Genomic DNA, 18,365 nt, shown 5'->3' with positions numbered 1-18,365 from the left:
TAAAATGCAAACCTGCAAGAACAGGACGAAGGATGAGTACGCTGTAGCCTGCGCCGCGTCTGCCGCCCAAGTGAGAGTCCTCGCGCAGTCTCGTCCTTTATAGGTAGCGTAGGGTGCGCCGTGCGGTCGCAAATCTCCCAGTGCGCCTTCCAGGTCACGTGGGCTTGACGTCGCTAGTTGGCCGGCGATTTCTTTTCTTGTCTGGTCGAGGTAGCCAAAACCGCATGCGGACCGCGCGCACGATAAATCTGCAAGAACAGGACGAAGGATGAGTACGCTGTAGCCTGCGCCGCGTCTGCCGCCCAAATTCCTTCATTTAACGTGTACGTAGGATCACTGAAAAATCGGGTGACCACACTATTTGAAGTTGATGCCAGTAATAGCTGTTTTATAAATAAAATTACGCTTTACGGAGGCGAGGGTTATATGCTGCGATGAAGCGGTTAAATGGCGACCGGCTGTATAAATAGCGACCTGCCCATAGCAGCCGGCCCCTACTACAGACAGAAATCCGACAAATATCTGCGTCAAGGCGGCGCGCTCCACCGGGTGCACATGGGGCTATATTTCCTCCCCAACATTGTCAGCTTCCCTTCGCTGGTATAGCGACCTGCGAAAGTCCTCCTAAAATGCCGCCGTCCTACCAACTGTAGCGCTAAGTAGATACAGGGTGCATCAGTTACCTTTAGCCAGAGTTTAAAAATATGGCGATTCCCTCTAAGACGACGCTACCTAATGCATGTTGCTCCCTTTTGTGTGAAGTATATCACGCCAGTTTGTGTATTTTGCTGAAGTAGATAAGTCAATTTTACTTAGTCAACTTCCGAACCAACGAAGCCAGGAAAAAAAAATCTAATATGAAATGTGCGGAGTGGTTTGTAAGACGTCCGAATAAACAGTTTCTGTCTTTCTATCTATTCAGTATCAGTGTTTCTCAGTTAGCTGAGGATGTCCGCGAAATGCAAAAAAAAAATGGCAGCATCTCCACTCCGTGGATCATGGCGAGGGTGCGGAGTACGGGGACTGGAAATGACATCCAAGTTGCGCCCCGAGTGACATCCTATTTGCGCCCCCACTGTCATTCGATTTGAGGCGTGAGTTGCACCTTGATTATTCCCTAAATGAAACTACAACTCACGACTCAAACCAAATTTCGCTTGGTTTTCGCTTGATGGTGGTGTGCGCACGGATGGACACGTACGGACATTCAGAGGTCCTATGGTACACCGCACCGTCGAGGGAGTAAGCCGTTTGACTCTCGGCTACCAACTCACGGTCGCAAACTAATGGGTGAGACGACTGTCGCCAACTCTGTCTGTTCTACCAGACGCGGGTTCCAATCCTGCCGGTGCCTGTGTTATTTTTTGAAATTGTAAATGCTATTCGCACGGACGCGGACGGACATTGTGTGTTCCGAAGGTACTCCGCGCCCTAAAACATCACGTGACATGCCGGCTTGCACGTCTTGGTTAAATTGCTCCCAGACGTTCCGCGCACAGTCCTGGGCGCGCTGCGCTTAAAAGACGAGAGGGCAGCAACGTTGGCGCGTAGGTGTTGGCTGTGCCATTCACGCCAGATATGTGGTTCTCTCGGAACAGTTCGTCATAGCGACAAGCAGACGCAGCGGTCACCGCTTGTGCATCCGGAGGCAAAATGTTCATAAAATGCCCTGACGCTTCTTAAGCGGCTGCGCAACTGTTTCTTTGTACGCGGATCGTTTGGGAGCACATAAGTCACGAGGGACATGCGGAAATGTCACGTGGTGTTTTATTGCATTTCGCGGGCATCTTCAGTAAGCCGAAAAACATTTATGTCGGTAGATAGAAAGGCAGAAACTGTTTATTCAGACGTTTTTCAAGCCGTTCTCCAACCTTCGAATTAATATTTTTCCCTAGGTTCGTTGGTTCGCAAGTTAGCTAATTAAAATTGATTTATTGTCTAATTAAACAAAATGCAAGAAATTGCGGGAGACACTACACAAAAGAGTGAGCAACATGCAGTTGGACGCGTCATCTTAGGCTGCATCGGGGACTGCATCAGGACTAAGCCAGCGAGCGCGCTTCTCTGGAGCCTGCTGGCGACACCTGCAGATGGCTCATCGGTTGGAGATAGCTGGAAACTGCGCGCGAAAGGATTTCAGACAGGCTCGCGCCGGTCGCCCCCTTGCATGTCCCCTTATAAATTGCAGACGCTACCGTCCACGAGAAGCCCTTCAACGCCGTAGTGCCCAGGCGCCTCGAGACACGCGCGTCTCTCCGCCGTAGAGGATGGAGAACAGTTTACGTTGGAGCCGCCATGTTGGTTCACTCACTCGCCAGCGCAGCTAGACCACGCGTCATAGTTTTCGCTGCATTACGGTTTGCTCGGGAAATTTCTGGGCCGTTATCGCTTCTGGTTTTCGGCGTTTAACGCCCCGACATGTAGAGAGCCACAAATGCGTCCGCCACGCTAGAAGAAACGTGATGTCCATAAGTGTAGATTGTCGCCCAGTGCAGTGAGGAAGCATTCTTTTGAACCAGCCGCGGTGGCCCAGTGGCTAAGGCGTTGTGCTGCTGAGCACGAGGTCGCGGGTTCGATTCCCGGCCGCGGCGGCCGCTTTTCTGGTGGAGGCGAAAAGCAAAATGCCCGTATGTACGAGATTTCTGCGCATGTTAAAGACCCCCGGTGGTCAAAATTAACCCGGAGCCCTCCACTACGGCTGGCCGCATCCCCTGCGTTGCGTCGGCGTGTCAAACTCTACAACCAAGTAACTATTCTTTTGACATCTACCGCAAGGCTCGACGACTGGTTTCAAGCTTCGTCACGCAGACGTTTCGTGCTTTCATGCAGTGTCACGACAGTTTGCAACGTCCTATTTCTTTCGCGTTACTGGGCCTTCAGGAAAATAAAATAACTTATCTGTTTTGTTGTCGAGCCACTGCACAGCGGGATGCAACTGCTGGCCATTCTGACTAGTTGTTGCGGCTCATGATAAACTGCTCGCGTGGCGCTTAGTGCACCTTGAAAGTACTGCTTACGCGAAAACACCACACACGAAGCGGTCTCGCACAGTAAATACAAGCGGCCGACCCCCTTGAGTGTAGCATGAACTTTATGCCTTGAGAACTTTTAATTAAAATGGTGCCCATAGAGACACGGGTCCGTTCGAAGAGTGTCTCCACCCTGCACGGCAGTGCTTGCATCGAGGTTCCCTAACAGTGCCAGCTGTAAGCGATGACACGGACAATAAGCGCGTCGTTAGACGCGTCGCAATATCACAAGCAATCGCAAAAAATGTTCGACCAAAAAAACTGCAGCGTATTCTTAACGCGTGCTTTTAGGATGCTACAAGTGAAATTGAGAAAATTAGCTCAAGTCGTTTGGTGAATAGCACTGCCAAAGCCGAGTATTTTTCGGATCATGAATACTAGTCCCAAAATCTGCGTGCGAGGCATTTGCTCAACGTCTGTAACAATATGCATGCTGTACAGAAAGGAACAATAATACTTGCTTTTGTTATTTCCAATAGCAGGTCTGTTGTTTCATTGTGTATACTGGCGAGCTTAGAGGTATAATCAATGGTGGACATATGGCACTGAGTACGCGCTCGTCGCCTTTATGCTTTTGTGGGTGAAAAATTGACACGTCATTTGAGCCAAAACAATGTAAATATGACGTTACGCTGTGCATAGTTGTTTTGAAAAACAATGGCGTTATAAGGGTTATCCAAATTTACGTTTAATTTTACCCATTTATTTCTTACGAAGAATCGTTTCCATCACACGCACGTCACTTTTCTCTCCCGACCATCGTGTTACAAAAACGACCATACCACGAGGCTAATTTTTAAAACGAAGCTTTGCTACTTTGTTCCAGCGATTTTGTGGAGGATGCGCAAGGTGACCTTTTGACCGGAGACGCACCCCCGGCGATACACCCCTCGCAGCTCATCGCGTGATTCACCAGGACCGCTGACGGCGCTGCTCACAAGGCCCCGTTTTAAGTCGTTTTGCCACTTAGCGGAGGCGCCAGATACGGGAGCGGCCGCTCAGCTGATCGGTAGCCGACCAAAACCGCCTCCTTCGACGCTACGCCCCTTGGTCATCTCGGCATCTGTGACTCATTTTTCTCCGCATTCGCCGTGAAACAGGAACACCGCGTTCGACGATAATGAAAGCGAGGCCGGGCCTCCTTCTGTGACCGTTGCCCGGGACCGAACGACCTCGAGCCGTGGTCGACAATACAGCTACATCAAAGGTTAACCAAGCGAAACCAAGACTCAATCAGACTAAGCCAAGCTTTTGCTTTGCATATCCAAGGTTATCTGAGCTTAGCAGCAGCCATTTTCTTTTTTTTTTTTTGCCACCGACAGCTACCACCTACAGAAATGGCAGCACTACATATCTGTAATGGGTTAAATTACTGGGCGTGTCATGGGGAATGGAGCTTGTCACAGTTTTGTAGCTCAAAAACCGTTCGACGCGAGTTGTGCGCGCAGAAAACTAAAAGCGCGCATCAAGAATGGCCTCCAATGCTTACGTTCGAGCCTATTGCGTTATTACAAGGCTGCCCGCGATGATTTGAGCGCGAGGGCAGCCACTATAGATGGTGTGGATGTGAATGTGAAGAATCCCTCACTGGCTAAGAAAAGTAGGAAAGTGCTCATGGTTACTAATAATAGCGCGCACAGGCGAAGGGCAAAGACAGAAGCCATCTGGAAAGCACTGACTCGAATCTTCAACTTTGGAACACATGGAATATATACAGTCCATTCCGCTTATAACGGACACATCGGGAAACGAAAGCCAGTTCTTTATATCGGTTTTCCGCTATATCTGCACATCCAATATATGTATACAAATGGTAACGGCAAAAGGATATTTGTTCGTTATAGCGGGGATTTCGTTAAAACCGGGTTCGCTATAAGTGGGATGAACAAACGGAGCTGCACGTGAAGGACGACCGTTCGCAGGCAGGCATGACGATGTTTTTTTTTTTTTTTTTCTGGGCATGACTGCAATCTAGCCACGACAACCGACTGAACACTAAGCTTAGACCAGGATCTGACGTTTTATCTGAGAATTCAATATGTTTTTTTGCTCAGCGTAATCGGCAAGTGGCTTCCACACATGTTTCCCAGCTTCGGAATATGGGATGCCTCCACCACCTTGCGCGTCATCCAGTCTTCGCTTGCAGACAGCCCTTTTTTTATTAAAATGAGGATCACAGCCACAGCCGTGGCAATGCAGTCAAATGCGCCCATGCGTGTCTTCACTTAGACTACTCGTATGCTCAATGAGGTACACATTCAAACAACGGCCAACAGCGTTGTGTCGCTGAGCCCAAGGACACGAGTTCGATTCCCGGTCGGCAGCCGCTTTTCTTATGTGGGCGGAAAGCAAAAACACCCGCGTTCCAGCATGGGGCACCTTGAGAATTCGTAGTGTCGGTATGGGCGACGCCTCGGGCCCCGAGCCCCCAAACATAAGCTGTAGCCACCCGTGGTAATGAGTTCGATGGTTAAAGGCCTATAAACGGTACCTCCGGCGAGGTCGTTCCGTTCCGGCCAAAATCATTCCGGCGGCCGGAACGCCCGGCGGATGGCGGAAGGGTTTTAAACGGTCTCTCCGGCACACCGCGCACTCCGGCGCCGCTAGAGCCATCTTATTGGCCGGCGAGTCCAATGACGTGCGTGCAATGCTTTTACTTTTTTTTATTAATGCGTGCTCGATTCGAAGACATTTGTTGTGTACTTTCGGCGTTGAGAGGCCGCGATATGGATTTACGCGAACTTCAGTAGTTTGAGAGCAGTCTGGAAAAACTAACCTAACCTGGGCAATGGTCGTGCTTGCGCGAGAAACGCGCAGCGCCCCGCGTCGTGTGTTGCACCTGGGCGTCAATATATGTGTAAAGCACAAAGCTACATAACAAGCTGCCAGCCGGCGCCCGCGCGACTGCACAAAGGCAATCGTAGGTAAAAACTGTCGGCAGCTGATTTTATCCAACGCACGTACAGCCGGTAAAAGGCTTGTCTATAACACAGCGTTCGTACTCTCAGCCCTATCCTGCCCCACCGGAGCGGGATTTGAATAAAACTACTGCGGAATTCTGAAGTCTTAGCACTTCGCTTTTGCCTCCGACATGTTTGGAACGAGTATGTTTCGGCAGTTTTCGGATGTAGCTGGTTGAAGTTGAAATCGCTGTTATAGACAAGCGTTTTACCGGCTGTACATACCGCGGTTTGCTGTGCATGTTTACGCCATTTGTTTAGATACCCTTATTTATCATCGCTAGGCAGCTACTCCAGGATACTGATTATTAAAACCAAACAAGCCGCGGATCTCGTTAGGGGCGAACGGATCTGATAGTACAGTGAAGCTAGAAGTGTCTAGTTCATATCGTAGAATCGCCCCCGCTCCCCCGCCGACCTCCCGCTTGTCATATTCGACCCGTAGCCGTAGGACACCGCGAGACGCTGCCGCTTCCCATCACTTATTTAGCCTCCGCAGGAATTTAGATCAAGGGTCATAATATAGTTTTAAACCTACAATTTCATTACCCAACAGCGCTTGCGCAAGTTTATTCAGCTTAGATTTTAAGTGACCCCAGTTTTCGAACTTTTCAGTCAACTGGGGCGAGTGGATCGCCATATCCCCCCCTTAACAACAAGTACCCATCTTCCAGCCTCTCCCTCACACAAACCCCTAACAACTCCACAATTCCGTAAATATTTTAAAATGACTGCCAACCAAGCAGCCTCATCAAGAAATGAGCATGACTAAGCCCTAGGAATACCCATGTACGCTCCAAACGAAAAATATGACGCGTTGGGTGTGCGCAACACTTTCGAAGAACAAATCAAGGCACAAGCCGTGCAACACAATGCGCACCTAGAGCACCTCACCAAGACAGCCGCGAGCAGACACCTATTAGACAGCCTGCGCATTTTATACGAGAATACCGTCGGCGACAACATCTCCACCCCTGCGGAGAGAGCTGTGAGTCCAGGAACTTGAGGAAATCCACACGTTGTCTGTATTGACACAGCCACGTGGAGCTATGGTTTCAGCCGCTACCGACTGCTCGAGAAAAGTTCTTGAACCCTGCTCCACCCAAACAACTAAAGGAGGACGAAGAACTGGCCTTTGCCCTAGCCCTACATAGCACCTACCCAAGTGCTGAAAATGATTAGCGATTTCCATCAAGCGATCTGCAAGAGGAAGAATTTCCAGCTGAAGGCGCAGGATCTTTACCCGCCATGAGACGAACCAAAACACCAGACCCCCGCACATGTGGCACTACAAGGCAACGAACGGGCCAACGAGGCTGCCCGAGATCTCACCCACCAAGAGCCCCAGCACACATTCCACAGACAACTCCAAAGATCGCGTCTGTTCTCGCCGAGACGTGCTTGTTCACTACAAAGGGGAAAGACGAAGCCACCCGGCTGCTGGCCCCTCGCTCACCAAGAAGCAAGAAGTGGCGTGTAGACGTCTCAAGATGATCACTTATCCAAACCCAAGGCTGTACTGGCCCTTCCATTTGGAAATAGACAACGCTGGATGTAAACACTGCCCAATGCTTGCGACCTTGGCTCGCATGCTATGGGAACGCCCCAGTATACAGAGACATGGGTTCGAAAATTCAAAAGGAACATTTATTATCACTAGTAAGGAGCAATGGGAAACAGTGCCGCACAGCGAAAAGCCTGAAATCCAACAGTGGGCCATCCAAAGGAAGACATCGCCAGGTGTTAAGGCATCTTGGCTGTCGTCTAGAATGCCACAGGCCTGAATAGGCCTCCCCTTTCGACCGCATAAAGTTATTTCCTCCTCCTACGGATCGATCTGAGTTCAACATTTTCTAAACTAGCCATAGGATTTACTTGAAGTGAATTTAGTGCTGCAAAATATCACGAGCTAATTGCTAATTGGGCATATTTCAGAAAACTTCAGTGACAGAGAAGGATAATAGAACACCCAAAATAAATTCAACAAAACCCAAATTTAATGTCCACATGTGCCCAAATGCCCAGCTGTCAGTTGTACCACTGGTGACGACCTTTGAAGGTTGGAATTCTGCAAATGCACGCAGCATTGTTTGCGAAACAGGGACTACAAGTTTATAGTGGCATGGGAGCACAAAGGGAAAGACACGTGAGCGTGGGGGTGCAAAAAAACATCTCTTGGTGCAACATCATCCACCCACCAGTTACGTATCCAGGATTTCATTTCGGGGGAGGATTGGGGCCAAAAAAGGTAATAAAAGAGCATGAAAGGATGAAAGTGCACACAAAAAAAATACAAGCCAGAGCAAGGAATTCATTACAACGAAAAACAGCTTTGTTATCTAACTCAACAGCCCGCACAAGTACTGTTTGAATTGCCTGCACAGTGGACGAGCAGATATCACCCTCATACCGAAGATCCACAAACCTCCAACTACGCCTGTACCTCTTCTGTTGGCAAAACATCTGAACACTTGGTACATACAAAAATCACCACGCACCTTAAACAAGCGGACAGTATCCTTATGCCATGTTTGGCTTTTGTACCGGACTGTTGGCTCAACACGCGCCGTTACAGCCAAAAAAGGCGAAGAAAAAATTCTGGAGGCTCCGTTACATCACCTCTCTTTTTAAATGCTAATTACTCTACTCACCCATAAGACTTCACCAAATCTCAGACCTTCACCAAATCTCAGACCTTCATTACACTCTCTATGCCGACAACATCATACTGTGGACAATTCAAGGTCAGTTGGAGCCGACACGACACCCTACAGCAAGCTATAGATACAATCAACACGTAAAAGGGCTACGCTGCCAAGCCGAGAAGTCTGCACTACTGATGCTTCGCTTACGCACGCGAGAAAGACCTGCCGAAACCCCATCAAATTCGACTCTGGCGATTAAAAACACTCCTATCCCCCAAGTTTCTGCTCTGTGTAATCTTGGCGTTCCTTTGCATCGTGATGGCCCGAGTGCTGCCCTTAGCCTCCAACTCACTAAAGCATGTTAGCAACTTATATGCCTCACTCAACGTCTAAGACACCAACACGCAGTACTCAGAGAGGATGAATCTTGCAAGCAAGCTCAAACAGGCCCTGCTGCTTAGTCGCATCACCTACAGGATGACTTATACTTCAGTCGAACCCCCCTGAATTAAGAAAATTTGATATGTTAAGGGGGAACATGGGTCTTTGGGACCAAAAAATTGCCCAAAAAAGCATTTTTTCAGGTATCACTTTTCTCTTGATTTGCAGTTTTTCATCCAAGAATTCCATATGTGGAACAGTGCCACCGACTTATAAAAGCCATAGAAGCCCAATTTTAATAAACAAATAATTATTTTCCCATAATTCCACACTTTTTCGCCTCGAGTGGTATCGCAGTGATACAAAACTCTCGAGAGGTACTATCAGCATCAAATGAACCGCTAACACGAAAATATGAACCTGAACACACAAATAGCACGATTTCTTTCCATGCAAGTTAAATGACGCGTCGCTTAGTTACAAAAACAAAGTTCGAAACAGGGGATTTCCAAACATAACAATAGCAAGCCATTATATGAACTCTACGAACAGTACTTTTCAATTTTGCACGTTCTGGTTCATATTTTAATGTTCGCGTTTCATTTGACGCCAATAGTACATCCCAGCATGTAGTGCAGCTAGAAATGATCGTTTCTTTCGCACTGTGAAGCTGAATGTGTAAGCCATGCGATATGGGAAGCAGATTTTGCATTTTGTGTTTCAGTAGTTGTTTAATTAGCATTATTTTTAATTGGTTAGCAGTAGTAGTTCAAACCTAGAAGTTAGAGTTGGTGTAAACTTGTATGTGATTGCAAAACAAAAAAACTGCTTCACGTTTCATTCTCCACCACTTCTGGTATCTATTCATGTCTTGCTGGCAATCTTTTGTTGAATAGTTTTTTTTTCTACTGTTCTCAAAAACAATCAAGGAATTCTTTTAATTAACACAGAAACTAGTTGCCTCACATCAAAACTAATTAGATATTTGAAATCAGCTAAAAAAACTGAACAAGCCCATGAAGTTTCATCAGAATTGGTTGGAAAGAAAAAAAAAAGTTTCTGGAACCAGTGTTTCCATGGAAAGCCTACAAAACGGCCCTTCACCTGCCCACCTTTACACCCTCACAAAAACTCTTGGGCACCCACAACACAAACTCACTCAAGTTCACCTTCAACTTGCCACCTAGCATAATCAGAAGTTCCAAGCAGGAAAATTTACCCAGAATGCAATACTGCACCGGCTAAGGAAATGATTACACACATGGTGGAGGGGCGTGTTGGCTATTGAAATTAACTTTACATGAAGTTTTGTTCACCACACATAAAATTAAAGGTAGAAACTAGCAGGAGGAGCAAAAACACTTCTCAAGACAACAATCAGTGTAAGTTCTACTGCTTTTCATTCAACTTAACAATTTTAGGCTTTCATATTTCCCAAAATTTTAACAACTGAAGGTTGCAGGCTGACAAAGGTTGATTTTCCTTGCACTTAAACTCAACATTAAATGCACATCTGTAGGTCTGTACATGCTTTATGCCAGATCGACTTCTATCTATCACCCGAGGCAAACTATATGTCACTGCGATCGCTAATCAGCTATAGTGTCAGCTCTCAGATTTTTTTTTATTAAAATTCGGGATTGGATGGGAATAATACACGTCTAAAATGTGATCCCAGTACGCATCCCCGTCGCCAGTGTTTTATTGTTCCAAGTGAAAGTGGGTCTTATGAATGCGTTGTGGCTTTCTACTTAGAAAACACGGACAACTGGTACATTCAGCTCAATGTACAGTGATTTCGACATTGCTTGGCACGTAAAGAGGGTCGACATTACGGTAGTAATGACAGGGTAAAATGAATATTGGCATGACGACATACCAACTCAGGTGGATTAGCCAGCAACGACTACAGCTGCCATCAGAACCAATTGGCTGTTCCACCAAATCGCATTTGGCTGCAACTTCACATACCCACCCATAATTCTCACTGGCTTCACCGGCTCGATGCAGAGCAGAAGTTCTAGCTCGCTCACGCTCCTCAGCTTCGCAGAAGTGAAGAGACATTGCTACACTGGCTGCGTCTTGGAGTAGCATTGACCTAAAAGTCTCCACACAACCCGACGCGAGGACTGCCCGGACTGCCTTCTGTGTGGTTGTCCTGAAACTATCGAACATTTGCTTAGCGCTTGTCCAAAGTACTCTAGTGAGCGAAAGATCCTTGAGGCAGCATTAATACTACACTTGGACACTCGCCCTGTAATAATCTGATTCAGCGACCCATTGTACATGAGGCGCTTATTGGTTGTACTGCTTGTACATAGTTCATTTGCCGATTTCACTGTCATTCCTCATACCTTCCATATTCATTCCGTTGTCTTTTTGTCCCCAGTTCCATTCCCCCAATGAGAAATAGCAGGCCCAAGTAGTTTCTTAGGCCGGCCTCTTCTCCCTTTCAATAAACATTTACTCTCTCAAAAGGTGACAATGACAAGGACCGCTGTTAGAAGCTCATGGCCAATTCCCTTACTCTCATAACAAACTAAATTCTCACATACCGACAGAGTGGGACTGGCGACTGATAATGAAAGGTGCTTTCAAAATTCACGGTGAATTCACCAGTTCCTATAGGCTGTGATGTGAACATACCCACTTGAAGGAACACTCGGTGGCATTCTTTTTATTTATTTATTGCACAATTTTGACACAGGGCATCAAAGTAACAGAGGGGTAAAAAAAGGAAAGTGAGGGGATGCAAGCGGCTTCATGACCTACAGAATAGTGTATTGGCCAGTCTCGGCAAGAAATTCCAACAGCTGCTTGTGGAGAAAACCATGCGTGCAATGGGACCTTAGTGGTTTTGCATTCCAAACCCATAAGAAATGCTTCGGTGTCCTCGAACTTCTTCTCCTGTCACTTACACAACATATAGGTGTGCACACTTTAACACATTTAAGCGAAACAAAATTTTTGTTCACTGACATACACTTACAGGGCAAAGTGTAGGTAACCTGTGGCATCACTACTAGTAACAGTGCTATGTGCACCTACAAATTTACCCCGGGGTACTATTTTTGGGGAAAATCACAGACCTATATGTTGTGGTGTACAGCTCACAATCAAACCATTCAAACTGATGGCCTATGTTTCATCACTTTTGTGGCAAATAATTTCAATGCAGAAGCTGTTTCAGCTTATTACTGGACATAACTGTAGCTCTTTTCAAATAGGTACTTTTCTGACAGAATCTCTTATGATGAAAACACTTGATAATTAGTTCAGTTGTGGAAGTTGAAGCTATTTAAATGACATCTGAATTCAGTATGGGGAGGCAACTTCATGTTTATATGTCGCACAGTGATGTCAACAGTTGAAGCTTTCTACATGATGTTTTGCCCACAGGAAAGCCGGAATGGGACGTGTAGTACACACTGCAGGCAAACCGGGGATATTTTCCTGCTAGTGCTACCTTCTTTGCATGCCTTATTTTTCTCACAAGATGTAACCAATTCTCAGGACTGATCCAGGCAAGCTAAAAAAGTAACAGCAGATAACAGCAAAAGGAACAAAATGAATAAAAGGAACAGCAGATAACCTGTTACATTCTTTACCACAGATCAACAACAAAAATTTAAGCAATGGGGAAAAATATACTGCACTTGTTTAGGAGAAGCAAATGTATGTATGGCTATTTAAGACTTCATTCGCCTTCATGTTTAAGTGACACACAAGAATTAAGACCACAAATGTGACAATTAGCGACCATAGATAGCGGGCTTGTAGTGTTGTGATTGGTCTGCGGGGGAAAAGTGCATTGGTGATTACCAGATTGATGGCACCAAATGACATTGACTGCGGATAACCAACAACAAATGTTCTAACTCCTTTGTCGTGAGCCAGTAAATGCTATTCTCTTTTTTTGGTTTAGTTCCAGTTCAGGTTCAGTGAAAGCACTGTTTACTGCTGTACGGTCAGACCCAATCCTCCCGTGTTCACAATGGTCTGCAACACAAGAAGAGCTACTCGCCGACGGGATCCTGGCACCTCCTAGTAATGGGAGAAAAATTGTTCTTCTGTAATTCATGCTATGCACGACTACGCCACAGCTGGGCATCGGTACTGTGCATGCACTCTTCACCGCACACAACAGCATTAATTTTTGCCCGAAAATGTGACAGTCGACCGAGCTGTACGTGGTGAGTTGCCCCCAGTGTCAACGCAACAAATGCGCCACGCCTGCTCAGCCGGGAAGACTCCACCCTGCGAATCCCCCTCCCCCCCCCCCCTTTACCAGTTTAAAAAGTGGGCATAGATTTGATGGTCCCTTAACCTTGGTCAAAGAATGGGAACCATTGGATGATCGTGTGCAACGACTACCTTTCACGCCATAGTGATACAGCTGCATTGTCATCTGCAACAGCTGCCAAAGTGACGAACTTCATTCTCAGTCGCCGTATACTTCAACATGGCCCACCTCGTGTCCTCATCAGTGACCGTGGGCGCCAGTTCACTGCTGACGTCGTTAAGGAGCTACTTCATCTGTCCGATTCTCAATTCCGCCATTCAGTGCCATATCATAAACAAACAAACGGTCTCACTGAGCGGACCATCCGGACACTCACTAACATGAATGCCATGCCTGTTGCTTCTGACCACAACTGGGACGACATCTTGCCGTTTATTACCCATGCTTACCACACTGCCAAGCATGAGACAATTCTACCCAGTTGACGCACGTGTTCCCCCAACTACCTCAACACCATCTTCCCCTTCTTTCAAGACGAGGCCAGCCTATCAAGCACCCTCTGCGTTGCTGATGAAGCTCAGAAACTCACTAGTCTCCACATACTGCCGTCACAAGACCGCTCGAAACTCCGCTACAACAGCTGACATCAGGAAATTCGTACTCGTGGGGAGACCTGGTTTTGCTCTGGACACCTCAGCGACAGCATGGACTGTGCAAGAAACTGCTGTCACATTAAGACAGCCCACTTGTGAACCTTGACTGACTTAGTTGTCTGAACTATGTCATGTTCAGCTTACTGCTTGAGGACGGCGTAGTCGCAGAACTGAAGTGGCTCGCGTACCTTGCTTGAAATGCTTTGAACCCCGTGACACTCACTGACTTGCAGAGATGGCTGATCTTTGATGGGGGAAATGTTATGGCCTCCAGGGCCTTGCGATATTGGCCGCCTTAAATTTTGACACCAGCGAGAAAGATGTCACGTTACAATACTGAGGAGGAAGACGATGAAGCTGGCTGGTAGCCCAGTCCGCCATCTTGGCTCGCCACCCCTTTGTAAATAAATGAGTTTTTCACTGTAATGACATCGTAGTGGCTGAAGCAAGCTTTGACAAGTGGTCTTGGGCAAGCAAGAATGATCCAGCTTCGCACCAAGCACTAGCCGAGACAGCATTCCACTCTTAACAGTTATGCTGAAAACGATAATTGTTTCACCTTGAACAGCTGGGTACAACAGTGGGTGTGAGGGCCATCCTCAACATATCACACACCGAGTTTAAACAATAAATACGGCATAAAGCTGCATTATCGCAATTGACCATGCAACTGCCAAGTGCAATCAGCAGTGTTTGATTCACAAACCAAACCAGAGCTTTATATTCATGAGCGACAGTATAGCTATTGCTGTTACATCAGCATAGCTACTGCTGTTACATCTGTCAGAAGTGCATTGTGCCACCACCACTCACATCACATGGAAAGTTGACAACTCGAAATTCAAGTCTGCTTTTATCAGGTTGTAGGCACTGCTTACACACTTGTAACGCTCATTAATGTCCAGGTGGCAACCGAGGAGGAAACCACTTTTGCCGAAAAATGTTTCTCAGTAGGAGTGTGTTAAGACATGACGGCCAGAAGGCAGCCAAGCAATCATGATCCTAGTTAAAGGAGTCATGAGGACAAAACACAAATTCGATTCATTCGAAAGATTGCCTCGTTAGAATCATAATGCCACCACTGTTAAAGGAGCCATGAAGAGAAAACACAAGTTTGGTTCATTCGAAAGATTGCCTCGTTAGAACCATAACGACACCACTTATAACGCAAACTTCGCTCAAATAAGCTACATAATTAGGAAAAACGGGAATGGTCATGCGACCCACCAGCTCATTTCCCGCAACAGAACCTATGCCGTCACATGGGCTAAGCTCTGCGATTGGCGGAGGCCGGCAAAAGCAAACGCATGTTAGGCAGGGCTTACAGTTTGCATAGCGAGCTAAATGCCCGTGAAACATACTGCACATTCTTTTTATGACAAAGAACGGTGGAGTAAACGGTTGAAGTTCCGAACGAACACGCAAGCGTGTGCGCCAATGCGTACGAAACAACCGCCTGGCCGAGCTCGACATCTCGCCGTCGCGAGGCGCTCTGACCTTGGAGGAAAAATGCCGTAAACACCGCGCATTGACGCTCGTATCTTTCTGGTCGAAGCAGAGAGCTCGCGCGAACGGCTTTCCATACACGACACCGGCCAACTGGCATAAGCGATACTGCTACTGAAGTTGAACTATTATTAACCGTAATAAAAATACGGCACATACGTACCAGTCTGTATTCGTCCGTGGCGACGGAACGAGGCAGCGGTGCCGACGGCAGGGCGTTCGTCTGTTGTGGCTATCGCGGAATGGTCGCTTTTCCGTCCACCGCGTATCCCACAACTCTTGCCGCTCGTGCACTTAGAAGCGTTGAGCGTTCAAGTGGTGTGAGGTTGTTAAATGCAAGCCCGAGCTCCTCGGCGAGAGTTTTGTTCTCCGGATCAGGCGATTCCATGACTAGGGCTGCGGGTGCACTAGGTTTTACTAGCATTTTTAAAATGGCCGCCGTCTCGGTCGACTACCGCGTGTGGGTGCTATATGGAGTCGACATACTAAGTATCTGTTTCATGGACCGGCCCGTGTGACACCATTGCTCACGTCACCAAATGTTCAATTTTAGCGGGAGATTTAAAATTTTGGCTTAAATTGCCTTATTTCTCAGTGAATAAAGCATCATTTGCTTCCGGGAAAGCGCTTGGGGTACTATGAAACACCTAATCTTTCGAATAAAACAAACTTTTGTTTTCTCTTCATGGCTCCTTTAACGCACACTTCGCTTAAATAAGCTACATAATTAGGAAAAAACGGAATGGCCATGCGACTCACTAGCTCATTTCCCGCAACAGAACCTATGATGTCATATCAGCCCAGCTGCGCGATTGGTCGAGGACGGAAAGAGCAAACGCAAATTAGGCACGGCTTATAGGCTTTCCGAACAAACTATTTGCGCTTAAGTGTAATGCATATTCATTTTACAGCAGTAAGAATGGTGCAGTAAACAACGGAAGTTACGGAAACAGACGTAAGCATAGAAGTACCGATGCGCAGGTGTTGATACTGGGCGCACTATGCTTGTTTTAGGTGCACAGCACTCCGCCGCTTTGAAGTTGTCTTACAGGACACTGGCCGATTGGCGTAAGTGGCGTTGTCTTGCGTGACCCTGTTTGCATAGGCGTGCGCACAGGGGGGGCGGCCGCCCCCCCTAATCATCTGAAGGGGGGCGCCAAATTTGCCCCATACCTTGCCGATGTAACACATGAAAGTACAAATTTCTGCTCAGAAATATTTTGTATGTGTTGCAGTTCCATCGCCTTGAAATAAAAATTTTATAACCATCCCTCTGTACTGCGTTCGGACCGCTAGGCCTTCAGTGGGAAGAGGTCGGGAGTTGGTGTAAGGGCGAAGGGGGGGCGCAGCGATAAGACTTTGCCCCCCCTAATCTAGAACTCTGCGCACGCTTATGCCTGTTCGTCAAGGATACCCCAGGTTTCACGAGACGATCACTTATTACAGTAACGAAAACAAGCCAGGTGCAAATACGCTCAAAAACAAAGCAACGGCGGACAACAGTTCGTGGATGACTATAGTAGTACCACCTGGGAGGGCTGATGGACAGCAAGGCCGCAAACCCGAATGTCGCAGTGGAATTTTGCTTGAATACACGCGCTCATGACATCATTGCTGAAATTACGAAAACCTACGATTTGGATGGAGATTCAAAATTTAATCTAAAGTGATCAATTTTTCAGTGAATACGGCATCATTTGATGCCGGACAAGCGCTGGGGGCACTATAAAACGCAAAATCTTTCAAATAAAACAAACTTGTATTTGGTCTTCATGGCTTCTTTGTGTATACAACGGCCGTTCCCTTAATTTGAAGTCACAGAAAGAAGCCAAAGTGCCCACTCCTTCAATTAAGCACAGCAATTCCAAGGCAGACACAAAGCTGGAACACTGAAGACTACACGAGGTTGCAGCTGTGCTATGACGATTCCTAAATGGCAACAAGCCAACTTTTTTCCATTTCATTAATGTCGGGAGCAAAAGTATGGAGTCCACACAAGTGGCGGCCAAAATGTATTGCAGGGCCATCATGCGAAAGAGCTTCTGTTGTCGACATACTGGTTGTGCGTCCCATTTTAAGTGCATGCACCTTCGTTGGCTCGCCTGAGTTGATACGCTTTTATTACGAAAAAGGACTGAGCTGTTTCGCTTCGGTTGCCCATGTGTCACACCTTCCCTAAGTGTTCTCGCTGAGCAATGATGAACGATGTAATTAGCGTAGAATGATATGCTGAACCAGTGGGCCGCTCTTGTTACTCCTTATCACGAACTCAAGCACACGGCATGCTTCATTCAAACAAGGCCAGAGTATGCATTATTTTACTCTTGAGTCCCAGATTGTATAGGAAGTGCAACGATGACTGAAGAAGACGGAGTAACAATAAAGAACAGAAACACAGATGACAATTAATGCGCACACATATAGCAACTGCAAATTCAGCCACTCACTGCCGCCACCTTTGAAAAGAGGCACAACATGTGCAGCTGAAGCAACACTGTTCAGTCACTCTGCTTACCAACACTGCATCAACGCATAGGTGCAAACTATGATGCGTGCAGTTAAAATAAGCGACACAGCCTTTATCTCGGCAGCAGTTGCCCTTCCCCAAGGTGGCACTGCAGTGTGTTTTGGTTGGTGCTTGCGTGTAATCCAGACTTTAGCTCCCGACAGTACACATTCGGCCATGTGGAATGGTTATCGATTGATTTCAAAGAATGAGTCAGTTTCACACAAACACCAGTATACTCAGCAGGTGACGAGCCTATTGTATACAGTGGGTGTACCCCAGAAGCAACACAGAACAGTATATCTGCTTTACCCCAACGAGCGTGCACTCTGACTGCTTGAACACTCCTGACACAAACAAGAGCACACTCAATCAGCCTAGCACACACCCAACCCAGACAAATGAGTAGACTGGGTCACTCACTAATGTTTCAATACACAGC

Source organism: Haemaphysalis longicornis, unplaced genomic scaffold (genome assembly GCF_048455015.1).
Source record: "Haemaphysalis longicornis isolate Haplotype H1 unplaced genomic scaffold, Haemaphysalis longicornis Haplotype H1 scaffold_7, whole genome shotgun sequence".
Taxonomy (NCBI): Eukaryota; Metazoa; Arthropoda; class Arachnida; order Ixodida; family Ixodidae; genus Haemaphysalis; species Haemaphysalis longicornis.
This window is presented reverse-complemented; position numbering follows the sequence as displayed.